Source organism: Alligator mississippiensis, chromosome 11 (assembly GCF_030867095.1).
Source record: "Alligator mississippiensis isolate rAllMis1 chromosome 11, rAllMis1, whole genome shotgun sequence".
NCBI lineage: Eukaryota > Metazoa > Chordata > Crocodylia > Alligatoridae > Alligator > Alligator mississippiensis.
In genome coordinates, this window is record NC_081834.1 from 59,599,994 (window position 1) to 59,614,111 (window position 14,118).

The window sequence follows — 14,118 nt, forward strand, 5'->3', positions numbered from 1 at the left end:
ACAGTAGCCGAATAATACTGCACAGGAGCGTATTAGCACTGTCCATGCTGTGATGCACTACTGCGCAGTGTTAGTAGGCTGCTGTGCACTAAGTGTCTTGTGTAGATGCACCCCCTGTGTCCTAAAGAGGGATTTTGCTTATGATTATTTTGCATCCCCAGCCAACATGGCTACACTGGCAAAAATGTGACCTTACCTAAGTCTAAAAGAGATGACTGCAGTAGTGATTTTCATATGTCCTGAGAGTTTCTCTGAAAATGTTCTACCACTTGAATAACGATTCAAATCATTTAACCTGAGTGGATCAAGCCTGAGGATCAGTGTGGTTCACAGGCATAACCAGTCAGGACTCCTGGGTTTTGAAGGTAGACTTTTATCTTTCTGAAAGTTTTATTGTCAGTCTGGCCCAGATCTAGGTGATCTGATTTGCAGTCCCCGTGACTCTAGCCTGTAAGATACAATTTCTCTCTCATTTTGAAGAAGACAATCCAACAGTACTGACTCCCATCCCCACCCTGCCCTCATTCATGAGACCTTTGTACTTTCCAGGAACGGAGAAATAGCCAGACGTCCTGACTTTTTTCTCCACTGGCTATAAGTCACTAAACCCCACTCCCCTCCCAGACCAGGATCCAGAACCGAGGAGCTGGGAGCCACAGGACCATTCCTCCTCCACTGTAACTCAGTGGTCCGTCTTGCCCGTCATTTTGAGTACGGCTCCTTTGACCTCCTTGTTCCTCAGGCTGTAGATAAGAGGATTCAGGAGGGCAGACACAACATTGTACAAGAGGGAAAACGTTTTGTCCCGCTCGGGTGAGTAGCTGGAGGCTGGGCGCACGTACATGAACATGGCAGCACCGTAGAAGAGAGTCAGAACCGTGATGTGTGAGGTGCAGGTGGAGAAGGCTTTGATCTTCCCCTCAGCTGAGCTGATCCTCAGGATGGCTTCCAGGATGAATACATAGGAGATTAGGATCAAAGACAGTGGGGTGAGGAGCAGTATACCTGCCATCACAAAAATCACCAGCTCAGTGAGGTGTGTGTCTGCACAAGCCAGCTTCAAGATGGCTGGCACCTTGCAAAAGAAGTGATTGATTTCATTGAAGCTGCAATAGGGCAACCTCATGGTGAAGCCTGTGTGAATCGTTGCAGAGAGGAAGCCAGATACCCAGGAGCTGATGGCCATCTTGACACAAACTGACCTGTTCATGATGACCGTGTATCGCAGAGGGTGACAAATGGCCACATACCGGTCATAGGCCATTACAGCATAGAGTATACATTCAATTATCCCCAGACAAAGGAAGATGTACATCTGCGCAACACAGGCAGATAGGAAATACTTTTCTTTGTGGAGAAGAGGTGGACCAGCATCTGGGGTACAGTGGTGGTGGTGTAGCCGATGTCTACAAAGGAAAGGTTGGCCAGAAAGAAGTACATGGGTGTGTGAAGACGGGAGTCATTAATGACAAGTGTGATGAGGAGGCTGTTCCCAAAGAGGGTCGCCAGGTAGATAGTTAGGAAGAGCACAAACAGCAGCAGCTGCGTCTTGGGCTGGCTGGAGAACCCCAGCAGGATGAACTCCGACACCGAGGTGCTGTTCCCCCAGAGAGATTCCTCATCACGTCCGACCTAGGAGCAAAAGGGAGCAATAAGAAAAGCAATTACTCAGAAGGATACAGTAGAAAAAGGCTAGATTCTGTTGTTCTTTGCACCCCTGATAGCAGACAGCTGCATGACTACGGATTTGGGCACTTATGCACAGTTTGAAATTCACCTCTGGGCTTGCAATTATGCAAATGTCCATTAAGCATACTGACTACTCACAAAGGGCTCTTTCATGGTTTAACTGCACAGCTGAAGCACTCACTCAGTGATCAGGAGTCTTTGGTGCTCAGCCTGCCCTTAAGCTGGGGATTGGAATCTGCATTTCCCACTGGTACTAGCCCATAGCCTGATGCGGCTCTAGCCACCAAGCTACCAGATAGTACAATGCAGACACGTGTCCAGCCTCTCCAATCCTGCTGGCCCACGAAGCAGCCAAGAGACCTAGGAAACCAGAAGAAAGCCAGCTAGCTAAAAAATGCAGTGGTCAGTGAGGTGGCTGCTTTCCTGGATGGGAAGAAAACAACCGGTGAAGACATTTTCCCAGTGCTATTTATCAGCTCAAGGGTAGATGGAAAATACTCTAGACTGTGCTGAGAGGCACTGGGTAGGAAGTTTAAACTGGGGTCTCCTGCTTCTTGGGTTAATAGCCTAATAACTAGGTTTGGGGGTTAAAAAAGGAAGGAACTTCCTTCAGGACAGTACACATGGAGGGCAATTCCAACCCCCATTTCTGTAGGAAACAGAATTGCAAACTCTGCACAAGTTCCCAAAGCTGCAGTTACACAGCGGCATACATGCCATTTAGCCATGCAAAGCAAAGCAGGAATAAGCCCAAGCAGACTACAGCCTCTATCCAAGTAACTAACTCCAACTTAGCAATGGGTCCCAGCTTCCCAGCAGCCCATTTCAGTTCTGAGGTACTGAGGTATCAGGTGGATGAAGTGCCAGACATGCCATAGTTAAGGCAATTTTTCCTTTGCCAACAAAGTTCAAACCCTTGCCACAGCAGATGCTGGACATAGATAGGCAGCTCCTATTCCAAAGAGCTCACTCTCTCAACTGACAGGAGTCAAAGGATGAGAGAGGAAAGAAACACACAAAGTCACTAGTACAGCTGCAAGCAGCGTCCTAGTCTCCAATGTCCCATTCCAGTGCCACTCCTCTCAGTCATTTCCCTGAGGCAAATTTAGCTGGTGGGGACAGATGCTGCATTAATGTTTTCTACTATTCTTGGATTTTTTTTCACATCTGGACCTTGGCTGAAGCCTCATGAGGCACTCAGATACCATGATGATGGTGCCTGGGCAAATGGGCACACAATCTGATAGAAAGGCAGAATGTCAGACACAAAAGTCTATCAGGTCATTTAGAGCTGTCTTTTCAGAAAAATGTACACATACATTGAATAGCTACAAAAGAATGACTACAACCTTGTCCCGCATCATCCTGAAAAAGTTCTTCTTCCTAGATTCAAGGGCTTGTCCGGTGATCTCTTTTATTGGACCAACGGCATATCTGGAAGAAATGTCAGAGAAACTTGATTTTGTGCCCAAAGGCTTGTCTAACAGCTCTTTCAACTATACAGTAGTTGGTCCAGTAAAAGAGATTACCAAAAAAGACTTTGCTTTTCACATATCCTGGACTACTGTAGCCACAACAGCATGCCAGGTCTTCCTAGAGCTATTTGAGAAAGCATATATGCCTTGAAAAAATTGTGGCTATTGCTTCATTTAAATGATTCATTAATTTGTTCGTGAATTCCTCCAAAAATCATGCTATTTTTTGCTGAAGGAAAAAAAAAACAGACTACCTGGGAGTGACTACATGAGACACTACATCATTGTTGTGACGAGTTATGGCAATGCAGCTTTGGCAGGCACAAACCGTGATGCCAATGCTACATGGCCATAGTGGTCAGCTACACCACCGTAGCTCATTGCTACAGCAACATAGCATCTAAAAGTAACCGTGCACTGCCAGAACTGTGCAGTACCAAATGCGCAGTCCCAGGAACATGCAGATGCGCCAACTGCTACTGGAGTATTTCGGACCTGCTATAGTCTTGCAGTCTTTCCATGCTTTTAAGCAGATCATTCCCTAAAGACAGCTCCACTTTGACAGTCTTAACTCCATTGCTGGGATGGTCAACAGCAAACCAAAGTGGAGCCACTTCCCTGTTCTCCTCAGGGGTCCCTACATTTCTCCACTGACCCAAAGCAGCTGCAAACCTGTCTCAGAAACAGCTAGGTCATGGCTCCCTTGGCACAGTGATGTGAATCAATGTACTCATAACTTCTCACTGACTCTGACCCACGATGTAGGATTGCAGTTGGGCAGAAACACACCTAAGTACACGAAACTGTTAACAGGATGCTGAGTAGAGCAGAGAGGCACTGCAGTGGTCACAAGGAACAGCAACATAAATCAGACTAGCTGGCCGCTCAATGGCAGACCCGCTAATGAAGGACATACACTCCTTTGGATTCAGTACTGAAACTCACTCCAGTGCTTATTCACTCCAGCACTATCCATCTCCCCTTGCCCTTTCTTTCTGGATTAGACCAGTCATCCGCCCGTTCCAGCTCCTCACTACTTATTTGCAGGAGCACAGGGATTCCCAAATTGTACCAAGCTACTGATCTACCTTATCTGATTGCCTGCCTCCAACTGTAGCCAGTACCAGCTGCATGAGAGGAAGGAGGACAATTATGGATGTGGACGAGGGGACAGTTATGGAGCAAGAGGGTCACAAAGAAAACCTATACTAAATACCAATACTTGGAGATAGGCTTGTATTCTGTCCCTCATCTTCACTAATGCCAACAATTTGTTTCTTCTTTAACCTTACTGTTCAATGTCTACACCCCTCAATCTGGTATTTTCATGCCAACAAAGCTCATAGGAAATGCCACTTACCTTCATTCTCCTTTTCCACCTAAGAGAGCAGGATCGTTCCTTCAGCTACCAAAATTCATGATCCAGATGTACCAGACAATAGATCTTCATAAATTAATCCTTCAGGCTAAGGAGAAAATGGTCCTCACACATTGCTAAAGCTTTCTTTACTTGCGAAAAGCTTTGCCTGGATGCCAATCACATTCCGCAGTTCAAGAAATAATTATAATAATTAAAAATGAGAAATTAAGCAGGATGCTACTAGACACACCAGTAAATTAAAATTAAATAGCAAGACATAACCAACTACATTTCTACATTCTGTTTGAAAAGAATATGAACATAAAGTAACAGTTTTAACTTTTAGTTTGATCAGATTAAAAGCACATGGGAAGCTGGTTTATCGTCGTTTAAGTCACCGTATGTCAATCTCTGCAATTACGATACTTCTCTTGTTTTTCCTCGGCAAAGAACCCAGGTTTAAAGAGATTCATTCTCTTCTCTGTTTCACTGCTCTTTGCATAAACTGTGAAGCTTATGATTTCACTGAAAAATTATTTCAAAGCTGGCTTTGAATCCCTATAGCATTTCATTGAAAAAAAAGTTAATAGTCAAAGGCAAAAGCAGCTTGCAACTTGCTAGCCCTCTCCTGGGTTTTATTATACCATCATTCAATTAAAACAAACTTACTAAATGAAGAGGAATGCAATGGGGAAAAAAAAGTTTTTTGTTTCCTGAGTTTATTTTATTTGGGGAAAAAATCAGGACTTCAAAATATTTAGTTTGGTTTATTTCAATGAACAGGCAGACAAGGGAATGTAACCATGGTCTCCCACACCCAGGGTAGGTGCTGCAAGACCAGGAAACTATTGGACAAAAGGGGCAAAGGGCTGGAACCATGTCTGGCCACCACGTCTGGCCCTCTTTTACTCACAAGACTGACCTCTGCTCCCTTCCTTCCAAAGCACATAGACACCAACCTGCAGCAATGGGCTCTAGCCTGTAAAAGCCAACCAGAGTGAGGGGCTCTCTCTATACTGAGAGACATGGAGTGGACTCCACAATGGCCAGCACAATGACCTGGGAGCTGATGAGAGCGCTCAGGAGGGCAGACTCAATGCTTCGCTGTCCCTCAACAGCTCTCTGGTCAGTGCTGCCTGTTGTAGATTGTATTCAATATCTCCTACCCCTCATTGGGTTTTGTACAAGGAGCCTCTGTTCCTAACCCAGGATGTGGAGTCCACTGCTGCTGCCACTGACCAAAAGACCCCTGCCAGATGTTCAGTAAAGGCACAAGGACATCTGTTGCACAAGCCACACAACTGTGCGTCTAGCCATGCCACATGCAGAGTAGAAGGTATAATTGTGGGATCGAGCATCAGATCCCATCATGCCAAAGTGCTGATGCAGAGGAAGCCCGGTGTGTCCAGTAGCCATCTCCCACAGCTGAGAGCCCTGTCAGGTGATCTAGTGCTGATCCACACCATGGTGATGTCGTGGAAACACACACAGAGTACTTTTGGGTCAGGTCAGCAGAAGCTTTTATTCAAAAGAAACTACAGCTGTAGGGGGAGTTCCAAAGTGACATGGATTTCCCAAGCACTTGGAAGGGGTCCCCCCCCAAAAGCAAAATGAGGAGGCTTATATACTTTTTAACAGTCGCTTACAACTCACGTGATCATATAGTGAAATTAGCATGAAAAGCGGCTATAATATTATTTCATTATTTCTTTGCTGTTATCAGGATGGGAATTATGGGGGAGATAGGGTTAGTTCACAAACCTCCTTCTTGCACCTGGAAATCTACTTTGTACATACTTTTTTTTTTTCTACCTTCAAGGCCGCGGTGAGCGAAGCATTTGCAGAAGAGTTACAAAGAACAAACACTTGCCCTTATCTGTTCTACTGTACCGAGCCAGCAATTCTACACAAAGCGGTTATGTCATCTTATAACTAAAATAATCAAAGTTTAAGGCATATATTTTTTCTGATTCCACAGCCCCCCCCCTTTGAGACTATTTAGTCTCACTTTAGCCTTAAATTTCTATTCTCATGAGCCCCTCTATTTCATCATGCAGCCTTTCATGTTTTCTTTCAATCTGCTCACACTTTTGTAACACCATTATTCTCGACTCTGTTGTGGGTTTTCTTGCCTTGCTAAAGCTTCCTCTGCTGGCTTTCACGCAGCAGAGGATCAGTTGCATTAAGACATAGAACATTATCAGAATTATCAAGACAAACAATATTTCATACAGGATTTTCTTGCCAAGGGCCCCGAAATCTGGGAGCCAGGAGGTTAGCCAAGACCACATTTCTTCTAGACCCCAGTCAGTATTTTCTGAGGCCACTTGATGTAGGACCCTTAACTGATTTCGGATTTTGCGAATGTCAGTTTCGATTCGCATGTCCTGATTGACATAGACACAACAGGTGGAGTTTACTAAGGCACATACTCCTCCCTGGGATACCAATAGGTAATCTAGGGCTATGCGGTGTTGTATAGTTACTTGTGAGATCTGGGAGATCTCTTTTTGCAGAGCCTGAATTGCATCCGCAGTGGCATTTTCCATAGCTTTCATTGTGGCTGAAATGTTAATTATGGCTAGTTCCAATTCTCTTATTCCAAGCCACGGTATGAAGGTGTGGCAGAAATGCCACCGTGGGTGCCCCTCTCCAGAGACCTGTCTCAGCCAGCCTGGGAGGCTGGTGTTTCATTCCTCAGGGTGGGGATCTCCCACCTGGTCTACATGACAAAAGCCTGGCGCCTGGGAGGTGGATGCTCTGGTCACCTGGGCAGGGGGGAAAGACCCGGCCCTGCGCGGGCCCAGGTAGCCAGGGATGCTGGGGAGATTGGTCGGCTTGTGGCCAGTATTGGCAGCTTCAATTGGACCGGGCTGCTGAGGTCAGAGAGGTTATTTAAGGGCTCGGTCCAAGAAGAAGGGAGGCAGCCATTAGCCATGCGGTCATCCAGGTGAATCTGAGCCTGGCTCTCTCCTCATCACCGCATGCTCCAAGAGTGCCCTGCCTCCAGAGGATACAACAACTACCTCTGGACGATGAGAGTGAGTAAGCTACTAAACATCCGATTAGATATTTAGTTTCAGTAACTCAGATGCGTTTAAACGGCTACCTCAGCCACCCTGGTTTGCTCTATGGGATTCCTTTGATATTCCTGTAAGATTTCTATGATACTGCTCTACCTTTTACCCTGTTTTCACCCTAACCCCTGTAATCAATAAAGTTCTCCTTTGTGACAGGTGTGGGAGACTTATTGAGGGGTGGGTCTAAATTATGCCAAGGAGGCCCCTTAGGTCTGTGGACTAAGGGAGACTTTCCTAATAAGCCCCTGACTTGGGGAAGTGCCCCAAGTGCTTGTATTGGATCTAGTACCCATTGGACGATCAGGCCTGCGTTCTCCAAGGCGCGCAGAGCCAGAAGTCAGTCCAGAGCCTTGGATGGTGGCAGCGGGACCCCAGGCTAGCGGGTGTGCTCCAGGGAAGGGGTCGGCCGGATGGGAGGCACCCTAAGGGAGGCACTCGGAGCCTGGAAGGTGGTCGGGCGCAGGGAGGTGGGCGGCTCAACGCAGGAGCGCCCCCTACTGGCCCGCCACAGAAGGTTCTCACAAATCGATGGAACCCTGTGTTTCTGGTAGCTAAGGGGTTAACCGCCCTTTTCATGTGATGGTTGAAATTTTTTATTTGTTCCAGATATATTGCACTATGCATTTCGAAACCAGGGATAACACGTCCAAGAGTGCATGCCCCCACCCAATTCCAGGGCAAGATTTTATGAGCCCTGTTTTCGCAGAGCCAGTAAAGGCCTGGGGCAGAAAGGGTATTTAAATCTCGACAGTTGTTGTGCCCTATCCGGCACTCTCGATTGATATGCATCGTATAGGACGGTCCACGTTCAGCTGTTATCCTGCTGGACCGAGATATATTACAAGAAGTAAAATTGGAGTGAATGTAAAATTCTGATCTGTTTGTAATGAGAGCAACATGAGGTTCCTTGGAAAAGTTGTAGACCATGAATCCTGTACAATTGAGAGAGGGTACGTTACCCAACAGGATTCCACTGGTGCTACTAGGGCTATAATCTAGAGTAGTTAGGCAATGAGGGTAGTGTCCTACAGGTGTGGCTTTATTATAAGCTCCGGTGTTGTTGGATCTGTAACAGAAAGGCGCCTCTACTCTTGGGGAGATTATTCAGTTAGCAGGGGCAGCCCTCCATTTTTTAGGAGCGGACCGATGGGCAGCTAACGAGTAGTGTCTAACGAAGCCGCCGTTTATTGTTCCCCATTGCTGGAGGGATATTGGTACTCTGATCATTGGGATTCCTTGGTGTAGGTGTGCTGGGCTGTGAGAGCATATCCAGCAGTCACTTTTATTTCCAGCTTGAGCCACCGCATGGGAGATCTGTAAATACAAATTTTTTTCCCACCCCCCTTGGGTGATACTGAGATACCCAAGTGTGATATATAAGGATATCAGTGCCATTTTTAGATACAGGAGGGACAAAGAATCTTAACAACAAACATAACCAGCACCAGTAAGAAAAAGAACACTACCAGCCAAACCCAGGATGGCAGCCAAAGTCTTTCTTCGTCCTCTGGGCTCAGGTTACCTAAAGGACTGATAATGTCGGCTCTTGGTCTTGATCGAGGTGGTGATCTTCCGAATGGGAGCATTCACTTTCTTCGAGGCCGAAGATGATATCTTCGTTCTTTAACTGATGAATCCGGCTGGGCTGAGGTGTTGGGTGCAGGGGAGAGGTTACTAGCACTTGCACCCTGATGCTCCTCACTTGCCTGAGTGAGGTCCTGAGGGTCTTTGTCCGTGGTCTCAGGGAAAGGTCCCAACCTTGGTTGGAATACAGCTGCTTCGGGGTCCAATGGAGGTGATACCTTCTTGCAGTGCGAGGCGTGAGTCCACGTTTGGTGACCTTGGCAACGAACAGCAGAATTAGTGGTCAGAAGTACCTGGAAAGGTTCTTTCCATCTGGGTTGAAGTGCGTTTTTTCGTTGATAGACCTTTATGTAGATCCAATCCCCTGGTTCGAGGTTGTGGCAGGGAACATCCGGTGGTTGAGGTAAGGCTTCTTGGACCTGTGAATGAACAGACCTGGCATATTTCATTAATGCCTTGCAATAATTTAGTACAGTTTCATCAGTTAATTGTAGGTCTGTTTGGTGAGGGGCAACAGGTGGTGTAGCTGGCATCCTCATGGGTCGTGCCATGAGTATTTTATAAGGGGTTAGGCCATGTTTTCTGTTAACAGTGTTTCTAATGTGCATAAGAGCAATGGGCAGTGCATCAGGCCATTTGAGGCCTGTTTCAGCACAAATCTTTGAAATGCGCGTTTTTAAATCAGAGTTTTTACGTTCTACGGCACCACTTGACTGTGGATGATAACTACAGTGTAGGTGTTGCTGTATGTTGAGTGCTTGGCAGATGTTTTTTATTATCTGTCCTGTGAAATGGGTGCCACGGTCACTATCTATTGTGAGGGGCAATCCAAATCTAGGGATGAATTCTTTGAGCAATTTTTTTGCTACAGTGATGGAATCAGCATGTACGCATGGGTAGGCTTCCACCCATCCAGAGAGCACATCAATAATAACAAGAATGTATTCATAAGAACAGCACTTAGGTAGCTGCACAAAATTAATTTGTAGATTTACAAACGGTCCCCATGGAGGGGGATGGGCTGCAGGTGTCGTTTTTACCCGTTGCCCAATGTTGTGAGCTAAGCAGATGGGACAGGAGCTACAGTACTGTTGTGCCATGGAAGGAAAATTTGGGGCAAACCAATTTCTTTGTACTGTAGCAATCATTCCTCCTTTGCTCGTATGGGCCACAGAGTGGGTTAAACGAGCAAGATGTGGCAAAAGCTCTCTAGGCGCCACCAGGCGGCCGTCCGGGGAGCGCCAGAGAGAGTCGGGGTGCAGTGAACATCCTGCACGCAGCCAGTCATTTATTTCCTTTTTTGGGGCCTGATTTTGAAGAAGGGCCAGACTTGAAAGGCTAGCCAAAGGAGACTGGTCTGCTGAAAAACAAACAAAAACAGAGTTAGGAGCCTGTGGGCCAGAAAGGGCCGCATTTCTGGCAGAACGGTCTGCCAGATCATTTCCTCGTGTGACATCATCAAACGGTTTCTCATGAGCTTTACATTTAACAATAGCAATAGCAAGAGGCAATTGAACAGCTTCTAAGAGCGCTTTTACATAACAACCATGACTGATTTGGGTCCCTGATGAAGTGAGGAACCCTCTTTGTTTCCAGATTTGTCCAAAATCATGAACAACACCAAAAGCATACTTAGAGTCAGTATAAATGGTTGTGGTTTGATTTTTTGCAAGAATGCAAGCACGTGTTAAAGCAATGAGTTCAGCAACTTGAGCAGAACGAGCTTGGGGTAAAGAATAGGCTTCCAAAACAGCATACTGAGTGCATACTGCATATCCCGCAACTAATTTGCCTGCATCATTTCTAAGACAGGAACCATCAACAAACAAAACAAGGTCAGAGTTCGGGATAGGAATGTCCTTGAGGTCAGTTCGAGGGGTTAACAATTGAGTTGTGATAGACAGGCAATCATGAGGCTCACCATCAGAGGCAATAGGCAGAAGTGACGCAGGATTCAGAATTGAACAGCGATTTAAGGTTACATTTGCAGCTGACAGTAGAAGTTTCTCATATTTAGTAAGACGGGAATTGGAAATGTGCTGAGTTTTGCCCTTGAGCAGAAGGGCCATCACAGCATGTGGAACTGCAACGGTTAAAGAGTGTCCCAAAACTAGAGAATCTGCCTTTTCAACCAACAAGGCAGCAGCTGCAACTGAACGGAGGCAAGGAGGAAGTCCCGCAGCTACGGGATCAAGGGCAGAGCTGTAATATGCAATTGGGCGATGCTTTTCACCATGCAGCTGAGTGAGTACTCCTAAAGCGATTCCTTCCCGTTCATGACAAAACAAGGTAAAGGGTTTCTTATAATTAGGAAGTCCAAGAGCAGGAGCAAGAGTGAGGGCTTGCTTAAGGACCACAAATGCTTGTTCGGCTTCAGGAGTCCAAGGGAGGGGTTCCGGGGTGGTATCATGAGTGAATGCTTGCAAGGGTTTTGCGAAAGCAGCATAACCCAGGATCCACTGTCTACAATAACCCGTTGCACCTAAGAATCCCCTCATCTGTTTTCTAGTCATAGGTTTGGGAATGTTGAGGATAGCTTCAACTCTACTAGGGGAAAGGTGTCGTTCTCCTGCTGAGATATCATGCCCTAAATAATGTACCTTAGACTTGCAGAGCTGCAATTTAGATTTTGAGGCCTTGTGGCCTTTCTGAGCTAAAGCTGTGAGGAGTGTCAAAGTATCTTGCTCACAGGCCTCTAAAGTGGGCGAGGCTAACAATAGATCATCAACGTACTGAACAAGGGTGGACCCCCCTTTGAACGTGATAGGATCCAAATCTTTTTTTAGGATCTGGGAAAACAGGGTTGGGGACTCTGTATATCCCTGAGGGAGTCTTGTCCAGGTATATTGAAATCCCTGATAAGTAAATGCAAACAGATACTGGCTATCCTTATGAACGGGGATAGAGAAAAAAGCAGAACAAAGATCCACTACTGTGAAATATGTAGCATCTGAAGGGATACAGGAAAGAATAGTGGCAGGGTTAGGGACCACGGGGAAAGCGGGTAACACAGCGGCATTTACAGCTCGAAGATCTTGCACAAAGCGATACGTATCTTTACCAGGTTTTTTGACAGGTAGGATAGGTGTGTTGCAAGGGGAGCGTATTGGGACAATAATCCCTTGCTCAAGGAGTGAGGAAACGACAGGCTTGATCCCTTCCTCAGCTTCCTTTGAGATGGGGTACTGCGGGACACGAGGAAGTGGCTTGGCAGGGTTCAGGATGATACGCACTGGTTCAGCACTCAGCATGTGCCCCACTTCATTCGCATGGGTGGACCACAGCTGTGGAGGTACTCGTGCCAACAGTTCCTCTTGCAAGAAGGAAGTGTCAGAATCAGAGTACTCCTGGGTTAGCAAAGCCACAAGCTCGGTTTCCCTATGTTCCGGTACCTCAAGGTAAACACCATCTGGGCTACAATAAATCACGCATCCCAGTTTACACAGCAAGTCCTTACCAAGAAGGTTGACAGGTGCACAGGGGCTAAGAAGAAAGGCATGATTTTCAGACAAAGGGCCAATAGAGATGGAGACAGGTTCAGAGACGGGATGTGGGATAGGTTGTCCGCCTATACCGACAGCATTTACAGTTTCAGGAGAATAAGGTAGAAAAGGAAACTCAGCAGCCTTTAGTGTGGAGCGGGACGCTCCGGTGTCGACAAGACAGGAGACAGGTTTACCAGAAATAAGGCAATCAACAAACGGACCAGATTGGTCAGTAGCAAGCAAAGGAGCAATGATGTCACTGTCCCTCAGGCTGTCCTATTCAACACTGGGAAAATTGACAGGAAGTGGAGGTGGGGGCTGGGGTCTGGGTCCTTGGCCGGGGCGGTTGGGGCATTCTGATTTCCAATGTCCTTCTTGCTTGCAATAATGACATTGGTTCCCATAGCCTGGGTTTTGTGGGCTCAAGGATCTATCTCTTCCCCTGAATCTACCCGGGCCTCCCCTTCCCCGTCCTCGTCCCCTTCCTCTACCTGGACCCTGCAACTGAGAAATCTGTAAGGCCATTAACTTAAACTCGGCACTGTCTTTAGACCGTTCCAATTTGTTATGAAAATGGTTAGCCGCAGCAAGGACTTCGGTCAAATCTTTAGTTTCCCAGCCAATAATTACTGTTTGAATTTTCTCAGCAATTTTAGGGTTAAGTCCCTGGACGAATGCTGCCACTATTGCTTGTTTAGCATTTCCGACTGGGTTATCCATTCCTGAGTATCGTTCAAATGCCTGTTTGAGGCGTTCTAAATAGTCACTGGGGTGTTCATTTTTGTTTTGTTTACAGGTATTTATTTTGGTCCAGTCTGCCTTTTTTGGGCAAATTGTGAGAACTGCCTGAACCAAAGCATTTCTCTTGTCAATAAAGTCTTGGCCAATCCCTGGGTTTTGATCTGGCCAAGTACAGGCAGCGTACAGACGTAGCATAGTCTCCTTGGGCAAAATGGATCGCATGAGCTGATTAATGTCAGCCCATGTTGGATTATAACAATTTATAACAGTCTGCAATTCTTCCTGAAATTTTTCTGGGTCTTCCCTGATTTTTGGGAACTTTTGAGTTAAATTGTAGAGATCACCTGGAGTCCAGGGTGCATGCACAGTTACTATATTTTGTCCATCGGTGCCAATGCCTGGCATTTGTCTTAGGGGGTAAACTTGTGCAGTTCGGGATCTCAGATTGATGGGAGATCTTTCCATGCCTATTCCCATTCTTCTAAATACACCTGTGGTGGGTTGTGACCCAGGAGTAAATTGCCACACTGGTGATGATTGAGTGGCAGATATGGTGGATGAGTCCGGACTATTAAGCTCCGTGGATGGATTTACTGAAGGAGCTTCAGCTAATGGGTCACTAGCCTGGGCTGCAGCCTGATGTTGAACCGGTTGTTGCTGATGTGGGAGTCCCAGGAGAGCGGGGTTCGAACAAAGGTCAAGGA

The 14,118-nt window shown here is 46.4% G+C and overlaps 1 pseudogene; it reads right to left on the reverse strand.

Annotated features, from left to right (window-relative positions):
• Window positions 1-662: 662 nt before the first annotated feature.
• LOC132243714 (olfactory receptor 2K2-like) lies at window positions 663-4,530 on the reverse strand (annotated as a pseudogene).
• Between the last annotated feature and the right edge of the window lie 9,588 nt (window positions 4,531-14,118).